Below are 19,731 nucleotides of genomic sequence, written 5' to 3'. Positions count from 1 at the left end.
TAGATCATGACTAAATCAGATTTTATCCAAATAAAGTGCATTTCAAGCAGTGCCACTGACACAGCCGCTGCCTCCCCCTCCTCCTTTTTGTAATTATACCATTGTGAACCTGTGTGTGGTGATATCATTTAGACCTTTTTCCAGTGTCTTAGAATTGCTCCCAGAGCACCTGTTGTTGTTGTTGTTGTTGTTGTTGTGTTCTCCTCCTCCTGTAGCACTGTCATAATCTGAACACTACTTTCCCACTTTAAATCATTCTCAAGACAGCAAATAATAACATTCAATAACATATAACATAGTGATTCCATAACACTGTCAATTAAAACATGTCAGTTAAAACTTATTTAAAACACACCAATAACAAAAGGAATAAGAAATAAAAAGCCCTCCTTCCTCCTCTCCCTGGTTAAAATCCAGTTCGGCAAAATGGCTTAATAGCCAAATGGTTGTGTGAATGAATGAATGAATGAATGAATGAATGAATGAAGTATTATATTGTATTTTGCCTTTTGCTTCCTGGCAAACAAATAAAATAAACCAAAAACAAGCACCCAAGAAGTAAGGTAGACCTTTGAGTGTTGTGTACGAAGGTACAAAAAGAATTCTGTAATCACATTCAGATGAATGCAGATACAGAGCTCCTGAGAGGAGTAACATAATCTATTTAGGCATCTCAGACACAAGAGCTCTGTAACTTTGGTTGTAAACTCTTTTTTGGATCTTCTCATTCACTTTCTTAATGCCTAACTTACTTTGAAACATGCAAGAGTATTTGCTTGAGTGACACTCATGCCCCCATACCCAGTTTAGTTTAGCCTGTCTCCCCAGTTCAGCTCCATATGCACTCCCTAATTTAGTAGATGTCTGAATAGAGGTAGATTTTATGGCATCCATCAGAAATGTCAATGCCACCATATACAAATATGTTAGCTTTTCCCAACCACCAGAAATGATGAGATGACCTCAAGCATCAAACAAGTTTTGATTTACTAAAGCTGAAGCAAAGAATTTCAGGGATCAAAATGTATGTGTGTGTTGGTTGGGGGTAGGGGGGGAAGGACAGAGAGAGAGAGAGAGAGAGAGAGAGAGAGAGAAGAGAAATTGGATGTTAAGGGGATGTAAAATAGCTCCTTCATCCCTGCCTCCATTTTTCTAAAAGTTCTGTTTCTTCTGTGGCTATTTACACTTGTGATGATCACACAGTTTCCCTCCCTTGTTTTCTTTTTACCTTAGCTTCAGAAAACAAGACACAAATTACTTATGCAACTGGGCAAATTCTGCTAACCTTTCTGTGCCATGCTGCATCAGAGTACAGGAAGACAGATAAACATCCTGATGTAGCAGCTCTTTAAACTGAGGAAGGCTAAGACCTTTCCAGCAAATTAAGCAACTTTTGACCTCTAACTGTTTCACAGAGAATATAAAGGGTGGATATATAAAAGACAGTTTCAGGCTAATAATTAGAAAATTGTGTTTGACACTTATTGAACACAACAACAACAACAACAAATCCAATTGCTAGAGGAACCTATACTGGGTAACAAGGATGGGACATGGAGTCCTCATAATGGCTGGAAAATGGTGCTTCAGTTTTAATAATTTTTTAAACATAGGTCAAGGTATATATTAGCTTTGCCTGTTAATTTTCTCCAAGGTCCACCACTTTTTGAGTTTCAAATCAAGGGCCTGATATCATGCTTACAGATATGTGTTCCACAAACACTCTTGACCAATAAGAGTAATATGGTCATGTGAGGATCTTTTTATTACCCTGCAAGCAAGGAGGGATGCCCCACATGCAGATGAAACTATGGGGTGGAACAGACTGGCTGGTAAAAGCGGCTTCTGGGCAGTTTCGAGATGCAGAGTTTTGACACCGCACGCCCCTGAGGTGCCCCCTATTTGGGTCAGCAGTGGAGGGTGCCTTTGGAACCATGGCATGTGCTTGGCATGGTCCCAAGGCTTCAAGCCACTCCTTCCTGCTTTTCTGTTCCAGCCCTATATCTCTTTTTTGGACTGGAGAAGAGGGATTTTAGTTAGGTGCAATATATAAATCATCTGTTGACAGAGAACCTCTAGTACTTTATCACACTAGAAATCACAGGATTCTGTAGGAGGAAGCCAGGACAGTTAAAATGACATGAAACTGAAATAGCTGTGTAGTGGGCATAGGCCTTCTGTTGTGTTGCCCACTCTTGTGCCATGTGCTTGTTGCCTTAAATCTGTGTTTTTTGCCTAGTGGTGTAGTGACCTGATTAGCCTTCAGCACTGGGACTTTTTTGAGGACTCTTTACTGAAACATGAGGGAAAGCAACATCATCTAGGTGGTAATGCATTAAATAAGGATGGCACATTTGCACAGAATAGGATAGAAACTATGGGGAACATCTAGAGCAACTTTATTCCATAAACTGGCTCCTTTTGGCTTTGAGGTCATAGAGGTCAGGAAAGGCTCCTTTTGAGGCTTAAACCAGTGCAAACACCAAACTACTGTGATCTGCATATAGTGACTGGAGTAGGTGTAGCCAGCAGGGTTGGAGCCATGTTATTCCTTGGCTGCAGTCTGAGGAAAATCTGGTTCATCCAGACAATTGGAGTGGGGTGCCCACAGAGCCACAACTGTGCTGGAGATGTTTTGCATGATCCAATAAATGTAGCCCTGGTTATATTTGTCCTAGTCCAGTTCTAGAGTCTTGTCTTTGTCTTCATGACATGGCTGCAAAGAAAGGATCCCAGGAGAGGATATGACCTCTTCTGAGATGTTCATATTAGCTTTAGACTGGAAGTCTTTCATTTTGTCAATTAATCCAAGAAGAGTTATTTGAGTTTTCAGTGAGCCAAAGGAATAAAACAAAGTTGTACACTTGCCCTATTTCTTTTCCACTTATATATATAAACAAAGCAAGGGTTGTTTCAGAAACTGAATCCCTTCCTTCTCTACACTTTTGACCCTGCACTGTTTCTTTTTTAACACCAGCTCTGGAAACCTCTGGCCTTCCAGATGTTGATGGTCTATAATTCCTGCTGTTCTTTGCCATTGAGTGTGCTATCTGGGTCTGTTGGGAGTGGTAGGCCCAAATATCGGAGATTTAGATTTGCATTATACTAAAAAGTTTGAACTGTTAACTTTGAACATAATAGACTTTAAAAAGATCTCGATTAAATTGGATTCAATTTGCAGGGGGAAAAACAGTTGACTATTAATTATTTTAATTGTTGATATATAATATAAATGTACATATAATAACAAATTCCTGAAATGTAAATGGCTTCTTGGACATCACATACTGGAAAAGGATCGGTCATTTATATGACAATCAATCAACTTTATTATGATCATGGATCAGTCACACAATCATCTATTGTGGTGGATGGAGAGATGTTGAAATTAACTGGCAAATTGTAAGTTTATTGTTGAAAAAATATTGTGGTCAGGCCATTGCTATGGCCTCACAGAATGTACTGGTGGTGGAGGTGGTTATAATGCCCAGAAAAAATGGAAATCAATTACTACTATTTTAAGAATTCATAATACATTTTAGAATGCATTGGATTTTTTAAAAAAAACAAAAACAAAAAAACATAGGTTTTTTTCTGCCCCAAAGATATGATTTGCAATTTTTGGCAAATTCTTCAAAAACAAACTGTAACAAAGTTCAGCCCTAGTTGTTCAAAATCAATGCATACAGCTATGTCCTATGCCATATTCTGCCTCATTATATGAACACATTACAATTCCTTTTGAATTTTCAAATACCTTCTCAAAGGTTCCCTGTAAGTATGTACACGTCCTTTTGGAGATGACCATCAGGCTAGTTATTATTCCTCTATCCCTGAGAAATTTATTGGTAGAGGCTATAATGTGTAACTCTTTCCCAGCAAGATAAACACCATCTCTCTGCTTCCAAAGGGCAGAACAGTGCTGTTCAAGCCATCTGATGTGAAGAACTAGAAATGTGCAAGGGATCAATAACCATCCTGGAAACTTGCTATGGATCACGAGTCAATAGCTCATGGACAGGCACTGGTCCATGAACCAATACATTGACAAGCACAAAGCAGACATTTCTGCTATATGGGAAACACAGCATCTCATATTTTATGTATCAAGCAAAACTATTTATTAAATGTGAGACAAAATGAAATGGTGAAGTAACTCAACATCATTTATCAAGGTCACAATCCAACACTGTGTAAGTATGTTTAAACCAACTGAAATTAGTGGTCTTCTTAATCTCACATAGATTTATTTTGAATGTTAGCCTTAAATTTTACCTGTCTGGTACATATTCTAAAATTCCCTTTAAAATCTGTACATTTGAAAAAGAGGATTACATTCTATTTCAGATGTAAAGTTCTCTTTTTTTAAGATGTTAATAAACATGTGTTATTATCAAATCCTTTGCACAGACAATATGGAAAGTAGGATGTCTTTGTATGGGCATTTAAACTACATATGACAAACTATGAAGAAATATAATATAAACCTTTCTTTTTTTAAAATCATCCATCAGGAAGTCACACAAACCTCTCATTGAAAGTTGGTGGGAGGGAAGCAAGTGAAATGAGAATAAGATAAAAGGACTCACAGTTTCAATTTCTTTGTAATTAATAGTGGCAATTGTTTGAAATCTGAAAAGCCATTTCATCATTAGCAATGAGCCCTGTTCTCTCCCTGGTTTCTTTTGGAGGTTTTGGATAATAAGGAAATAATAAAGTCATCATGTTATGGCAGATGAAAGTGGGCTGCTGAGGAAAATATGAAGATTTATTTTTTACATGGCAAGATGCTGATAACTGGGAAATGTCTTCAGAGCTCTAAGTCTCATCAGATGGGATGTTGGTAATACCAAGATAGAGATGCATGAATATGCTGATGTCAATTTCTTCTTTGATTTTCTTTTGAAAGATCTTCAGCTTCTTTTTGTTCAATTTATTCAGAAACTTGCAGATTTTTGAGAGTTTTCTTTTTTTAAAAAAGATCAAAATGAATCATTTAAGCCATCCGCACTGATGCAAATCAATAAATACAGGTATTGCCGGTGTGCAGAGGATCATGTTGTATTGGCCTGTCACTGTAACCTTGAGGAACTGACAAAACCATCTCTAAATATTCCTTGTCTAAGAAAACCTTATGAAATTCAGGGTGTTGCCATAAGTCAACAGGTGATTTGAAAATACCTGCACACACATGTAGTTTTAAACATTTAGGTGCCCTTTAGAAAAAACAATATGTGATAGCCACAGACACATGGCTAAAGGACTGAGAGCCTGATTTTTAAGAGGTAAGACCTGAAAGCCCTCTACCTAAAAGTATGATTGTGTTCATTTCAGTTTCTTTCACATTACAATATAATGAGCGACTAAATTTTTCTCCTGTTTAACCTACAAAGCTAATTGCATAATTTCAGAAGTTTTTATTATACCCAGATAAAGCAAAAAAATTACCCAAATTATTCCAAGATGAGAAAAAAAAGAAACAAAATATAAGGCACTTCAGTTAACAAAGGTGATAAGAAATATAGTCTCTGCTAATGAAAATACATTTTGACTTGAAAAGGAAGCCATTGCTTTGATATTCACACTGCAGATGTTTGAAGCCTTCAAAAAATGGAAAACATGTAAGCAGTGGTGATGTTGCTGAAGTTCCCAATTACCTGGTAGGATGCAAATTTGTTCATCTCTTACTGATCAGCCATATTATTTATCGCCCAGGGTTGAGAAAACCAGAAGCTCAAAGCCTGCAGCTTTGTCGACACACAAACAAAAACCCATTTAATGTTAAACTTTTACTCTTTCTCAAATTGTCCTTGATTGCTGTGAAACTGTGTCAACTGCAAAACCAAGTACTTTGTTGAAATACAAAGTCGTTCAATGCTCACTTCTTACTCTCAATAAAACTCTGGCTGATTGCTGTGAAAGACCACTTGACTCAACAGCCTTTGATGAGAAGCTTCTATATTTGGGTCAGTCTTGATTTTTTTTTCTTTCAATTTTTTAAAAAAAGCAATTGCCTATATAATCTTTCACAATCTTCTTTTACTCACAGGAGTGCTTCCTTACAAAGGGTGTGGATGGCTTGAATGTCTAGTGTTTATGATAAGACTAGTGCCAGAAATTCCAATTTGGAATAGGAGTGTCAGGGTGAGATAATATATTACAAGTGCTCATGTGCTAACATAATGAAATAAGATAGAATAGTGAGAAAACAGAGCAAGAGCAGTTTTCCCTGCTCCCCATATGCTCACAAAGATTATAATTATCAAGTGCTAATAATAAGCATTGTTAAAATTAGTGGTGAGCTAGAGATGCAAATCGTCACAAATGGTGCCGTCCAAATCATCGGGCTGGTGCTGTTGCTGGAGCGGGATGGCCCCAATGACTTCGCCATGGGTGGAGGCCTTCCACCCCATTCGCTGGTGGGATGGACTGCTATTGGCTGTCTGGGTGGAAGGGGTGGCCCTTTCGCTGGCAGCTGGAACCACATCTCCCAGCCAGCTTTGCTGCTTGTGGTGGTTGCTGATTGGCTGGCCCAGATGGCTGGGTTATAGCCCATTGGTACAAGGAGCCTGAGGGGTGGCACGTCCGTCATCCCAGGCTCCCTATTGGCAGACAGGCCTTTTTAAGGCCTTAGCACATGTGTCTCAGAGCTATTTTGCTCAGCTCTCCCACCCTCCCTCCCTGGGCTTGGGTGTTTTGTCACAACTTTTGTGGACAGCAGCATAGGTTCTGGATCTGTCAAGTGTTTTCAGGGCTCTATAGCACTGGATCGGGAGTCCTTTGGACCCAGGAGCACTGAACGCATGTGACATGGCCATTGTGGGGACCACACTGCTTAGCTCCTGGTGACTAGGGGCATTAATAGATACCACCGCTGGATTGTGCAATTGCGGAATTGCGTAAGAGCGTTTCCTTTGCCCCTATGTCATCCCGATGCTTGGAAGGCCATGCAAACTAGCATGAATCAACCAAGGTGTTGTTTGATGCTCCAAATCCGGACCTTATGCTTTGGGCCAACCCTACCTTTGCACTGTGCTAATGAAGTTGTGGCCTTTACCTCTAACTGCTATGTTTATGTTTCATTTAGCGCCTTCCCCTTCCCAGCAAACTTCATTCTCATAGGCAAGAATGAATTGTTTCTCCCCCCCTTTTTTTTCTGCTGGCTGGAAGAACATCCTCAAAAACCATACAATTTGGGGAGAACATTTTGCCTCCTTATGAGGCAAAAACAGGCAGCATTTAGCCACCTGTCTGCACAGCCCCCAAGTCTTTGGAGCAGCAGAAAACAAGCTTGCTCCATCTTCATTAGGGAGGGAGGAGCCTCTGTCTTCAGGCTCATTATGACATTCCTTCAAATATTTAAATGTCACTTCTTAACCTTCTCTTTTCCTATTATTACATACCCAGCACCCTAAGTCGCTCCTTGTAGGGCATGGATCTTAAGCCTCTTTGATTTCAAATTGTTGTAAAGTGAATTGTTACCTAAAGGTACATTCCATCATGTGTTGTTGTTGTTGTTGTTGTTGTTGTTGTTGTGTGTGCCTTTAAGTCTTTTTCTGAACTCATAGTGACCCTAAAGGAAACAGTTCAAAGGTGTTTCTTGGTAAGATTTGTTCAGAGGGGTTTTTTTTTGCTCATCTGAGACGACTGAGAGAGTGTGGCTTTGCCAGTTAGTCCTATGCTCACAAGCCCTACACCATGCTACATCATGTGTGGCAGAAGAAAAAAAAAAATAAGTTATTCATTCACATCTGAACATGTAATGCTACTATTGTGCACTGCTTCAGGCAACAAAACATTTTAAGTCTGAAGGTGCCTAAAGAGGTGGTTTCATAGCAGAGCTGATGGCTGCCCCCAGTCTTCTTTTCCCCTTTCTATTTTTATTATGCTTACCTTTTTGCTGTTAGTGCTTAATGTCTCCTATAGTCAAATTCTCATTATTATTCTTTTCTGCTTTTTATCTTCTGTCGTGCTGTTTCCTATTTCACATAAGATATCATTGAGACCTTGTTTACCGGTGAGCTTCTGAATGCCGCAATTATGGATTGGTTGCTTGGTTTTTGTCTACTGTCTGCAGTGGCATTCAAATTATTATAGAAATGTTCAATGTTAAAATAGATTAAATGGAAGACAGGTGAAGAGAGACAACAAAGGAAAGGGGCAAAATGTAATGAGAGAAAAATGTGAATAAACTCCCTTTTGTGCATTGCAACTTTGGTCTCTATTTTTTCTGAGTAGTATTATTTGGAAAAGAGCTCCAAAAAAAGGAAGACTGGGCAAGTTATGTTTCCTTTCGTTATACTTCAGGAGAAAGATTCCTCTTGACAGCTACTTTGGTTACCAGTAGAGGAAGGAGCATCATCATGTCTAGTGGTTTGAGGTGGACTACTATTTCTGGAGACTAGGGTTCCAATCCCTGCTTGGCAATGAAATCCACTAGGTGACCTTCAGCAAGTCAACATTGTCTCAGCTGTGTGATAATTTCCTTAAGGCCACCCTAAATCAGACTTGAAGGCATACAGAAAGGGAAGCTGAGTCCTGTTTGGCCTGAGGAAAAATGGAGAGAAAGGGCCATGTGGACAGATCCCTATAAGGATGATCCCCTTACTTTTCTTGTTGCAAATGTCTAAACCAAGAAGAATCAAATGTGTGAAACTTATCCCGGGTTGTACTAGTATGTCCTTCAGGGAGGGAGTAACATGTTTGATTTATAAAGCAGGAAATCTAGGCTTTAAAAGATTTCACCTAGATTTCCAGTTGACATTCTTCCCCACCATCACCAACACCCACCACCATATTATACATAAGGGACTTTCACCTGAAAAAACATTCATCACCATGAGTCCCCATTCATCAAAAGGAAACAAGCTCAAATCAAGAAATGATCACAAAGGTATTTGACTGTTAGACTTTAAAGGTTCATATGCCATAACGGTCAGCCTATGTTACCAGACAATATTCATCATGAGCGCTGTACAGTCATGCAATCACTGAAAAAATATGGAGAAAAAGTGGAGATGACTCAAGAAAATAAAATAAAACAATTTCACATTGTTTTTACGCAAGTGTTTTTAACAATTATTAAAAGTTGGTGGGGCTTTAGATATGATGTATATGTTAGATATGTATCACCACTCCACTGCGCTGTGATTTTTCACTACAGTTTTTAAAAACAGCTTTAGCATGAGCATTAGAAGATCTTCACCTCCCCCCCCCCTTCCCCATATGTGCCTTTAACAGGTTTGCCAATTCAGTGATTCTCAACTTTAGTTCTTCACTGTTTTGGACTTGGTCAACAGTCAGGACTGCTGGAGCTGAAGTCCAAAACAAAGGACACACTTTGAGAACCAATGGCCTATACTAACATTATTACTTGTGTTAACCAGTAGCAAATGGGAAAAAACTCAAGCACGCCTCTGAGTAGAACAATGTGTGCTCTGTTAGACTGAGTGACAGGCTGTGTTTACCAGTTAGAACCTTTATTTCTGGTCCATTCCAGTGTGATGAAACACAGAATGACTAACATGCCTCCAACACAGATTATGACTGTTGCTGTAACTGCACAGAAGAGATAAAAAAGGACATATGGGTTACACTTGGCACCCTCATGGAGGGAGCAGGATTGCATTGAACCCCATCCAGACCCTGCAGCCACTTGGAGCAGGCAGGGACTAAGGCCTGGGACAGACGGGCCAAAAGTGGTGTGCTGATGATGATACTAGGGTTCCAGAGCCTTGCAAAACGTATGCTCCAGAACCCTAGCACGTCATGGCAGTGGCTCATGGTGGCATCCTCTCCCACCAAGGAACTGCCATCTTGACGTAAGTGACCCACAGCATATAGATGTCCACTATGCACCGCTTATGTCACAAGCGCTCTAATGATGCACTCATGACGGGTGTGCACTGCCCTAAAAAACCCACTTTTTCCGGATTCTTTTTTGGGGGTGGAGGGACACTGGGCAGTTTGGTTGCTGCGGTGTCCCTCTGCAGTCATACAGGTCACTGCCAGCCTGCCCTTTTAGGGCGGTTTCTACCAGGCCTAGTCTCATGGGGGCATCACCATTCCAACCTTTAAAATAGGATTTGCCATATTGAGGGGAAGTCTTGTGGGACTACAAATTCCATGAGATTTCCTGTGGTCTCGGGAGCTCATATATATTATATATATATATATATATATATATATATCTGCAAGCCTGGTGGGCAGCCACTATCATCAGGACTTTCAGTATGAGCAAATCATGTTGCAGTCAGACATATTATTTTCTGTCCTTTTCACCATGGCAGCCTACCCAGGTGACAGAAGATTGGGCTTCCTTCCCTTATCACTTGCCTTCCCTTCCCCTTCCATCTTTTTCCTTTGGCCTCCAGGCTTCGTTACATGGAAAGTGATGGGGATAAAGGAAGGGGTGGTGGTGCATGCATGGGTTTTTGGTGTGTGTGTGTGCATCCAGGGATATAGTTTTTCTTAGTGTTCCTCAGTTCCCATGGGAGTGGGGGTGGAGTGAGTTAGTAGTGTACCTGATGAGTGGGAGGGATTTCCCTTTCTTCTCACAGTGGGTTTGGGTGGCAGCTCTCTAGTCTGTTTAACCCCCTCTTTTAACTCCTTGCTTTCTTCCCCCCTCTGCTTTTTTCTGGACTCTCTCCCAGCTGCCTCCAGTTGTGCCATGATGGCCATGTGGTGCCCTGACACCCCCACCCCCCACCAATTTTATTTGGATCCCTCATGCAGGATGACAAGCCTTTCTCTTCATCTTCACCTACTCTGCCTTCGTAGTCAGTCATGACTATTTTGTGTTTCCTCCCATGGGGTGGAAAAACCCTTCCCACTGCTATTCAATGCGCCTTCCATTGGACCCCCGCCCTTATGTGAGGCCAAACCAGGCATGACATGCCTGCCACCACCACTTTCCCAAACATTTTCCCTTTCCACACCAGAGTGTTATGGCCATTACTAGATTGCATTTTGCATACAGCATCAGCCGCAGCGCATCATCAGCATCATCAATCACATCAATTAACAGGTGCTAAAATGATGTTCCTAGATTAGCAGCAGCCACACTCACATCTTCCGGCCAACGTAATATGTGGAATATGGGGGGTTAACATTCTCTCCTTCGTCTTTCTGTTCAGTACTAGGTCTATTATTATTCAATTAATTTTTCTATCGATTCATTTCTTCTATTTCACCATTTTTTAATTTCCCCTTTACCTTTCCTCTCGCATTCTATCTGAGGCCCTTACTATTCAATTCTTCATTTTATTTTCCTTGCATATCTTTCCTTGTATCTACTCATTTAATGATTTCTCTCTTCTTTTTTTTCTTTTTTTTCATCCATACTCTTGCTATGTTATTATTTAGGTATCATCTTATTACGTTATTATTTGAGAACTAATTTCCTCTATCCTTATGCCTCTTTTATTGCTATATTTTCCTATCATTTTTATTTTCCTCCTGTTATTACTGTCATTTTACTGTATTCATTGCTACCCCACCACCTGCTCTTTCTCTGCAATTTTTTGGGTCCTCTAGAGAGTTTCAAATTACAGCTGTGCACAATCCTTGAACTGGTCCACATTCAGTTGCACTGTGTGCAATCCTTCACTGCTGCTCTTCACACCCATTGCTCATCACCACTGCAGATGAAACATTTCACCCTTTCGCTCTACATTCTGTTGCCATAACTGCAATGTGGGCAAAATCATGTTAATCAAGCTGTCATACTCACATACTGCAGATCTAGCCATCATGCCATGGATGTAACGCCAAAAAGGCCCTCAGCCGCTGCGTGCTGGTAAACAATGGGCTGTCAGTTGCCAAAGAGGACCATCCATAGGCCTCTATCAGAATCACTCACCAAGGCTGACATTACCAGGGTGGGTGGGGGTGGATTAAAGCTTTGCCTGCCCAGCTGATGCAACTGGACAGCATAAATGGTCACTTGTCAAGTGGACTTCACACAGACAGGCCCCTGAAGAGGCTAAGCATCATCAAGTGGCATCATGTCCACGCATATACCATCCACCACTATTCCTGCTTACTCCTCCACTTCTATAAACTTCTGTTCTTCTTCTCCACCACTTCTACCTCACTCCTCTGTCCACCAAACCACTTCTGCAGCTCCCTCCAGTGTGCGACTCACCCTTCTATGGCTGACTCCTTCTACCTTCATTCAAGGTTTCAGGGTGGTCATTACTGCTACAAAAAAACAGCCCCTTTAGCACTAGCGACCCTGCTCAACCTAATATTGCAGGACCTCTACCATTTCAGTGTTTGGGTTAGGCAATTAAGAGCCTGCTAATACACAGGTGCTTGCCCCCGTTGGAGTTACCAACTTCTTCATCAGCAACTTCCATTCTCCTGGAGCATCACCCTCTGCAGGCAGTATCATAGCATTTCTGCCTGCTCTGCACAAAACAACCACAGCTTCATTTTATATTACCGTCTTACCATGTCTAAGTGGTTTACAACTGTAAGCTAATTGCCCCAACAATCTGGGTACTCATTTTAGTGGACCTCAGAAGGATGCAAGCCTGAGTCAAGCTTGAGCGCTTCACTTGGTATTGAACTCACAACCTTCTGGTTTTTGAGTGAGTGGCTGCATGTACAGGCATTTAAACCACTGCATCACCAGGGTTCCTGGCAGAGCTAGCTGCAACCTTAGTGCAAGCAGGCACCCCTTCTTGCCAGCACCCATTACTGGGATTCTAAACCTCCTCCACTGAATTTACCTGGGCAGTCAATGTCACCTAAACACGCTAGGTCAGGAAGCATAAGAACAATGCACCGACGCACGTATGTCAGTGGGAGTAAGCCAATTCAGACATTGGCCTGGCCTGCCAATATCTGAAACCTGGTCCTGGAGGTAAGAGCAAGGAAAACCTCCCAACTTCCCCAGTACTCATTTCCCCATATCTGATGTGGTGCTTCCTCACCTCCTTCAGTCACTTGCCAACCAGTCTATGAGTCTAATGACAAGGCTATTCTTTTCAAGGCTACTTTCAACATTGTATTCTCTGAAGCTATACATGTTAGTGAATGACTCACCTAGATCCAGGCAGCACACTTCTGGTCTGTCTCTATCACTGTCCAATTCTTCATTTTCAGCCAACAGGGCTTATGTATATGTTTTAGATGCTCCAAAAACATCAGCAAGGCAAGGGGCAGATATTATCACCTTGAATAAAGCCTCACCGGACAAATTTTTCCCTATTTAGTCCCATGATGGAACCTCGTATCTTTATATCCATGTTTCCCAGCAGTGTGGGGTTTGCATACTTCATAGGTCTCTTCTCACTCTGTACTATTTCCTATTTGTCCCTAAGCCAAGTTGTTCTCAGTGCTCTACCTTTCATCCCCAGTTTTCTTTAACCCTCATTCCTTTCTGCATAGGAGCTGATATAGCTGCACCCTATTATCGTCTTTTCCTGTTCTACTATTCCAAGGGGGAACACTGGAGGTCCAGGGCATTTGGGTCCTTATGTTAAGACTAAAGCAGGAAAAACAGCTGATTGTACACCTTGGAAGTAGGGCTTTCAGGCCCCCTCCACCATTTATGTTTTTAAACAGGTCCCTCCAATAACAGTATGGATAGTTGAAACACAGCCATGTTGCCTGGGCCAAATGAAAACATCTAATATATTCAGGTCAGGGTCCAGGATCTTGGTATGTCACATATGGCTTGATAATGCATTGGTGTACTTGTTGAGACATGCAGTGGTAGTCTGCTAGTATCCCATCTTATCAAGCTTACTGTCACTCAGCCCTGTCGTGACATTCATCTTCTTCATTTGGGGTGAAAATGATTCTAGTTGAGAACTCTTGAGCTCAGCTTGTTGGCATGGTGACAGCTGGACTGCTGATATCTGTAACATACAATGCCTATGTCCCAGCTGTTTGTATCTTGTGCACAAAGATGTTACCAAGAAGGGTGGGTGTGGCAGGGCACTAATACTAACCCTGTGCTCAGTGCAGCATGGCTCATGTTAAATGGGATATCATTCATAGGTTTAACAACTGGATAGGTTGGCTCTCCTCTACTTCAGCTACCAGCAATCATTCAACGTGGGGGAGAGAGGGGATAACACAAACTGGGCTGGCTCCCTTCTGCTGGTGGATATGGAAGGGAAGAGGGGACATCAAACACAAGTAAATTAGGGAAGAAGGGAAAAGAAGCCTTGGGGTGACCTACGTGGATAAAAAAAAGGGGGAAATCCTGCAGTCTGGGCAGATGCAAGTGACTTTACCTCTCCTGGACTGTTTGGACACCTTCCAACTGATACAGCAAAGCCCTGACAGGCCTCTGTGAATTGCTGTCCTGCATAGAGCATTTCTGGTTTTGGAAATCCATTAGCCTCCCATATCCCTCAAACTTGACTTTGGCTACACATTGTTTACCTAAGGACATATTAGCTATGAATGTAGCTTGATTTGTATTGTTGATATTTGTTATAAAAGGTGTAGCCATCCTGTTTAAACCCAGTGTCTGAAACTCTCTGGGCTAGTTACACCTGGCTAGGGGATACCTCAGGATTGCTTCTTGCAGTATTATGGGCACCAGACTGCTCCAGATGTTCCCAATTTACCTTCGCACCCTGCAGTGATGTTGGGCAAGCTGTCTACACCAAGTATCCTGCTCTGCTACTCAGCACTGCCAAACCACTGGCATGATTTGTTCCTTCTGGGGTAAAAACAAACTAGGCATCCCAGCATCAGTCACATGGTTGAGTACCTCATTGTGACCTCAGAGGGAATTACTTGTGCCAGTGGTGGTTGTGCCAGATTGCACAGCAGGATATGTGTGTAAAGAGCCACCCAGCTTTACTGGGGAGTACTCTGGATTTTTCCTAAAAAATTTGGAGTGTGGTTTTTAACCATCTGTTTAGCCAAGGAAAATGGAGGATTGAGTGTGGAACTGGCCTTCCCTCATGAAGACAAAATCCACAACTCAAATTCAGGGGGCTTTATCCCTGTGTCATGTACACTGGTTATAGTGGAGGGCTGTGTAGGAAAACTGGTGCAATTGGGCCTGTGTAGAACATGCCCTCGTCTTATACACACACACAATATCACATTTGCTACTGCACCATTCTATGAGAAGGAGACCCCTGGTAGTCCTGTTCCGCTGTTGACATCTGCTCATTTCTGGCATGGTACTGACAAAAAGACTCTCCAGCTGCATAGACATCTTTATATCATGTGGACTTTCTCTTCCTTGCTCCAGTCCCAGCCATTTATGTGTACAAGGTTTCACATGGATCTATAATGCCTTCATAGTGTTCAGAGAAAATACTATACATAGTAATCCCTCCCTCCCTCCCTCCCCTCCTTCCCTCCCCCCCCTCCCCTCGTCTCTTCTTCCTTCCCCCTTAGTTAAAATAATATTTTGTCTGCTCAAAACGTTACATACTTCATTTAAAGCATATAAAATGTTTTTAAAGAATGAAGATCAGATAATGCTAATTTTTATAGCTACTTTAAAAAATTATAGTGAAAATTGGAAATGAAAACATGGCAATAGGTCAGTTAAGAAAAGCCAGTAAAAATTATATAATGTTATTCGCAAGATTAGCGGTACTGCAGCACATAAAAACCATAAACCTAGCTGAGGTCACAGTTAGCAACATGAGAGAGGGAAAAAACAAAACTTTAAAAAGTTAATCAGCCTTAGCAGCAGCATCCATGTATAAGTCCAATTTTAGTGGGTTCCCAGTACATATGATTAGGAAGTCAGTGTGGTGTAATGGTTTTGAGCCTTGATTAGGACTCTGGGAGACCCAGGTTTAAATCCTGCTTGGCCAAGAAGAAAACCCTGTGGTGGGACTTGGAGCAATGCACACTCTCTAATCTTAGAGCAGTGGTCCCCAACCTTATTCAGGCTACGAACCCCTTTCCTCTCAATGATAACCCTAGTCCCCACCCCACAATGCCTATTTCTTGATATTAGTTCTACTGTTTGTGATCAGCCAACAACAGCCAGCAATCTATCTCAGCCCTTCTAAGCACACCACCAGTTCCAACTTATAGAATCATAGAAAATCATAGAGTTGGTGGAAGAGAGGACCACAAGGGCCATCCAGTCCAACCCCCCTGCCATGCAGGAACTCTCAATCAAAAGCACCCTGACAGATGGCTATGCCAGGCCTCTGTTTAAAACCTCTAAGGAGAAGGAGATTTCCACTACACTCCACAGGGATGTGTGTCTCCACTGTTGAAACAGCCCTTACTGTCAGGAACGTTTCCTCCTAATGTTTGAGGTTGGAATCTCTTTTCCTGTAGCTTGCATCCATTGCTCCATTGCACTTTCACCACAGCATCTCATGTGAGAATACAGCAAAAGCAGAAATTTCAGTATAGGCTCAGACCTGTTTGTCCCATCTTGGCCTGACAACCAGCCTTACTGCAAAAGGAAGGCCAGCAGGCAAGCTGCAACGGTTTGCTGCTCTGAGGGTGGTGGGAACTGAACACAAAGGGAGCAGTGGGCTGATGTGATCAAGTGACCAAGAGTGACCAAGAAGCTGGTTGATTGAGGCATGTCCAAGAAGCTCTTGCCTGTGGTGGCCTTTTGCCTCAAGGCTGGCACAGGCAAGAGGGGACACTGCTGGACCGGCTGCTCAGTTTCTGTTTCCTTTGCACTCAGTCACCACTGTAAACACAACACTGAACAAGCTGGCTGAGCAGGCAGCAAGGAGCCTTCTTCCCATGTGGTCTTGCCACAAGGTTGGCCAGGGTGTGAGGGGCTTCTCAGTTGTGCAGATGTCATCCAACTGTTCAGTTACTGCTCCCAAAAGTGATTAGGTGTGCAAAGGGATAACCTTTCTTACTTGTGGCACCCAGTGGCAAGCATAGGAAGGCATCATGTTGAGATTCTGTCTGTTCCCAGAACTGGAGTAATTTCATTTGCTTTCCTCAATTTGGTTTGGCCTTGTCTCAATACGGGACTCCCAAATGGCTTTACAGTGCAATTTATAAACATGAAATAGCTAAACAAACATGCTTTTTTTAAAGAAAAAGGATGTTAAAAAACCAATTAAAACTTTACGCGAGGTATGAAACAATAGTTAAAAAATACAATAAAGCCTATTACATATAGAAAACTGCACATCCATTGCCAGATACTTCTATATAAATCAATTAAAGGCTCTAAAGGCCTATTTGAATAAGAATATATTGTCTTGCTGGTGAAAAGTGATCACAACAGAGAGAGATGAGAACAACTACTCATGAAAGTTCTGTTTAAAACCTGGGTCCATGATTGTATATTGACCAGGTGGGGAAAAACAAATGGCAAGTAGAACACCACACACATTGAACATTTGAAAGGCAACAGGACTGACAATAACTATGTGGATGGTGAAACACAAAAGTTTCATGAACTCAGAGCTACTGCAGTATTCTCTAGGGTCTCTAAGACATTTCTAGTTTATGTGGAGGAATTCAACTTTGAAATTTAGCTTCAGTTCTTAAAGACGCCACAGTTGCAATGCACTATACATGGCACTGCCCATGTGTTTTGACACTGTAATTGACAGAAACCACTGCTGCCCCCATGAGCGTAATTGAATTTTATGGCCTTTCAGTTTGCTATGATTTGCATTTGGGAATCTATACGGATTGAAGGATGATATATAATGAATAAATAGAGATCACAGCATGGTTGTAAATGGTTTGAGCATTAGACTATGGACTCTGGAGAACAGGGTTCAAAATCCCAGCTCTGCCATGTAAACCTTCCAATGGTGACCTTGAGCCAAGTCATTTACTCTCAGCATCAGGAGAAGGCAATGGGAAACTTCCTCTGAAAAAACTTGCCAAGAAAAACCCCATGATGAGTTCACCCTAAGGTTGCCATAAGTCTGAAATCATTTGAAGGCCCACACAACAAAACAACAACACACATGTGATATTACAGTTAGTCCTGAATCCACAGATCTTTAAGTCAGACACCTATCTTTAATCAACTGATTCAAACCATCTATAACTTTAAAAATACTGGTATGGGGCGAGGAGGAATATAAAATTTAAAAAAGCAACTTTGATTTTGCCATTTATTATAAATCAAGAAGCAACCATTTTACTATATTCATTGTATATAATGGAGACTTGAGCATCCATGGATTTTGCTAGACCTGGGGTGTTCTGGAAACCAAATTCCAGAAGATACCAAGGGCCCACTGTACTATAAGGAAACTGGTAGTTTTACAACAATGGAGTATCTTCGAATAAACAGCTATTTTGGTTACCAGTTCAAGGTGCTGGTTCCAGTTCAAAGTGCTGACCAAACAGATTGGGTCCAGGTTATCTCAAGGAAAATTTGGTCTCACTTCAATCTCCCTCATTACTCTGAAATCAGCTAAAGAGACCAGTTAAAAATTCCATAATAGTGGCTAGGGATTTATTACATGGGGGAAATCCTGTGCAAACAAACAGGATTTAAAAGGTAGAAAAAAAAACCCACAAAAACAGGTTGATTTTCACATGTGTCATTGTTAAACTTGTGTTAACCCGAATGAAGTAAACACAAAAGCCAGTCTTTTTTTTCTTTCGGGATTTTCTGAAAGTAAAAGGAATGGCTTTTGTCTATTTTCCCTCCACTTTCCATTTTGGTTAATGTTAGGTTTAACAATGATGTTGGGTGCAAAATCACCTGCTTCTTGTGGGTTCCCCCCCAATTAAAAACCCCTGTTTTTGCATGGGATTTCCTCCTTGTGATTAAACTCCTAGGTTAAACTCCCACAGAAAGCCAGTCCTTGTCTATATTGCCACCAAATGTTGTACAGACTTTCCCTTTTTGGTCTTTCCCTGCTCCATGTTCTTAGTTCAGGCTGATTTTTTTCAGTTGTTAGTTTCTGCCACAATTGTTGCTGTTTGGATGTTGTGTGTGTGTGTTGTGTGTTGTGTGTGTGTGTGTGTGGTGTGGTTTGCTTTCACGTTTTTGCATTGTTTTTATACTTTCATGTATTTCAGTGCTTTATTTTATATCTTCATTTTTTTTTAAAAAAATTAACAAATTTAGTTAAAATCAACTGGCAGGATCTAGAGTTCAGGATTATTTTCTCATAATTAGGACTTCCTTCCGAGGTTAGTGTCAAAATAATGATTGAAAGGTGAGCCAGGCCTTCACCTGTTTTATTTCAGCTTAGAAAGTGAATTCATTTTGTGTCACAAGGATGCCAAACAGCAAGCAAATAGGTGGTCTGTCGTCAGCCAGACTCTGTGTCAAAAGGGCATTTAGCTGACAGTAGGGGATAACAATAAATGTTATGACATTTCCTGGAATGATTTTTGAAATGTTTACTCTTCTGGGCAAAAGCTTTCTGTACCTTGCATGGCATCTAGCCCTTCTTTCTATTGACTTCACTCTCTTGATTTCCCTTGAACTCATTTAATAACAACATGTCTCTCTCATACAAAGCCAATTCTAATTTATTCTGACCTTGGACATAAGAATGTGTCCTATGTGTCCAGATGTCCTGCAATACCAGCAGTGTGGCACAAAAAAAAGAACATGAGGGGACATGTGACAGTGGTGTTGATTATTCAGGATCTAAATGTTTTACTTGTCTTGTTCTTGTTTGGACGAACAAAGAAAACATTTTTAAGGATCTGAAGCTCCAGCTATTTCATTCTTGCATGCAAGGATGAATAGTTATTTTTCTCTCCATGTGGCATACAATGAATTTCCTCTACAGTATTCTTCCCTGTTACTTGTGGCAATCCTGAAGTGTG

The sequence above is a fragment of the Sceloporus undulatus genome, chromosome 4, assembly GCF_019175285.1.
Source record: "Sceloporus undulatus isolate JIND9_A2432 ecotype Alabama chromosome 4, SceUnd_v1.1, whole genome shotgun sequence".
NCBI lineage: Eukaryota > Metazoa > Chordata > Lepidosauria > Squamata > Phrynosomatidae > Sceloporus > Sceloporus undulatus.
This window is presented reverse-complemented; position numbering follows the sequence as displayed.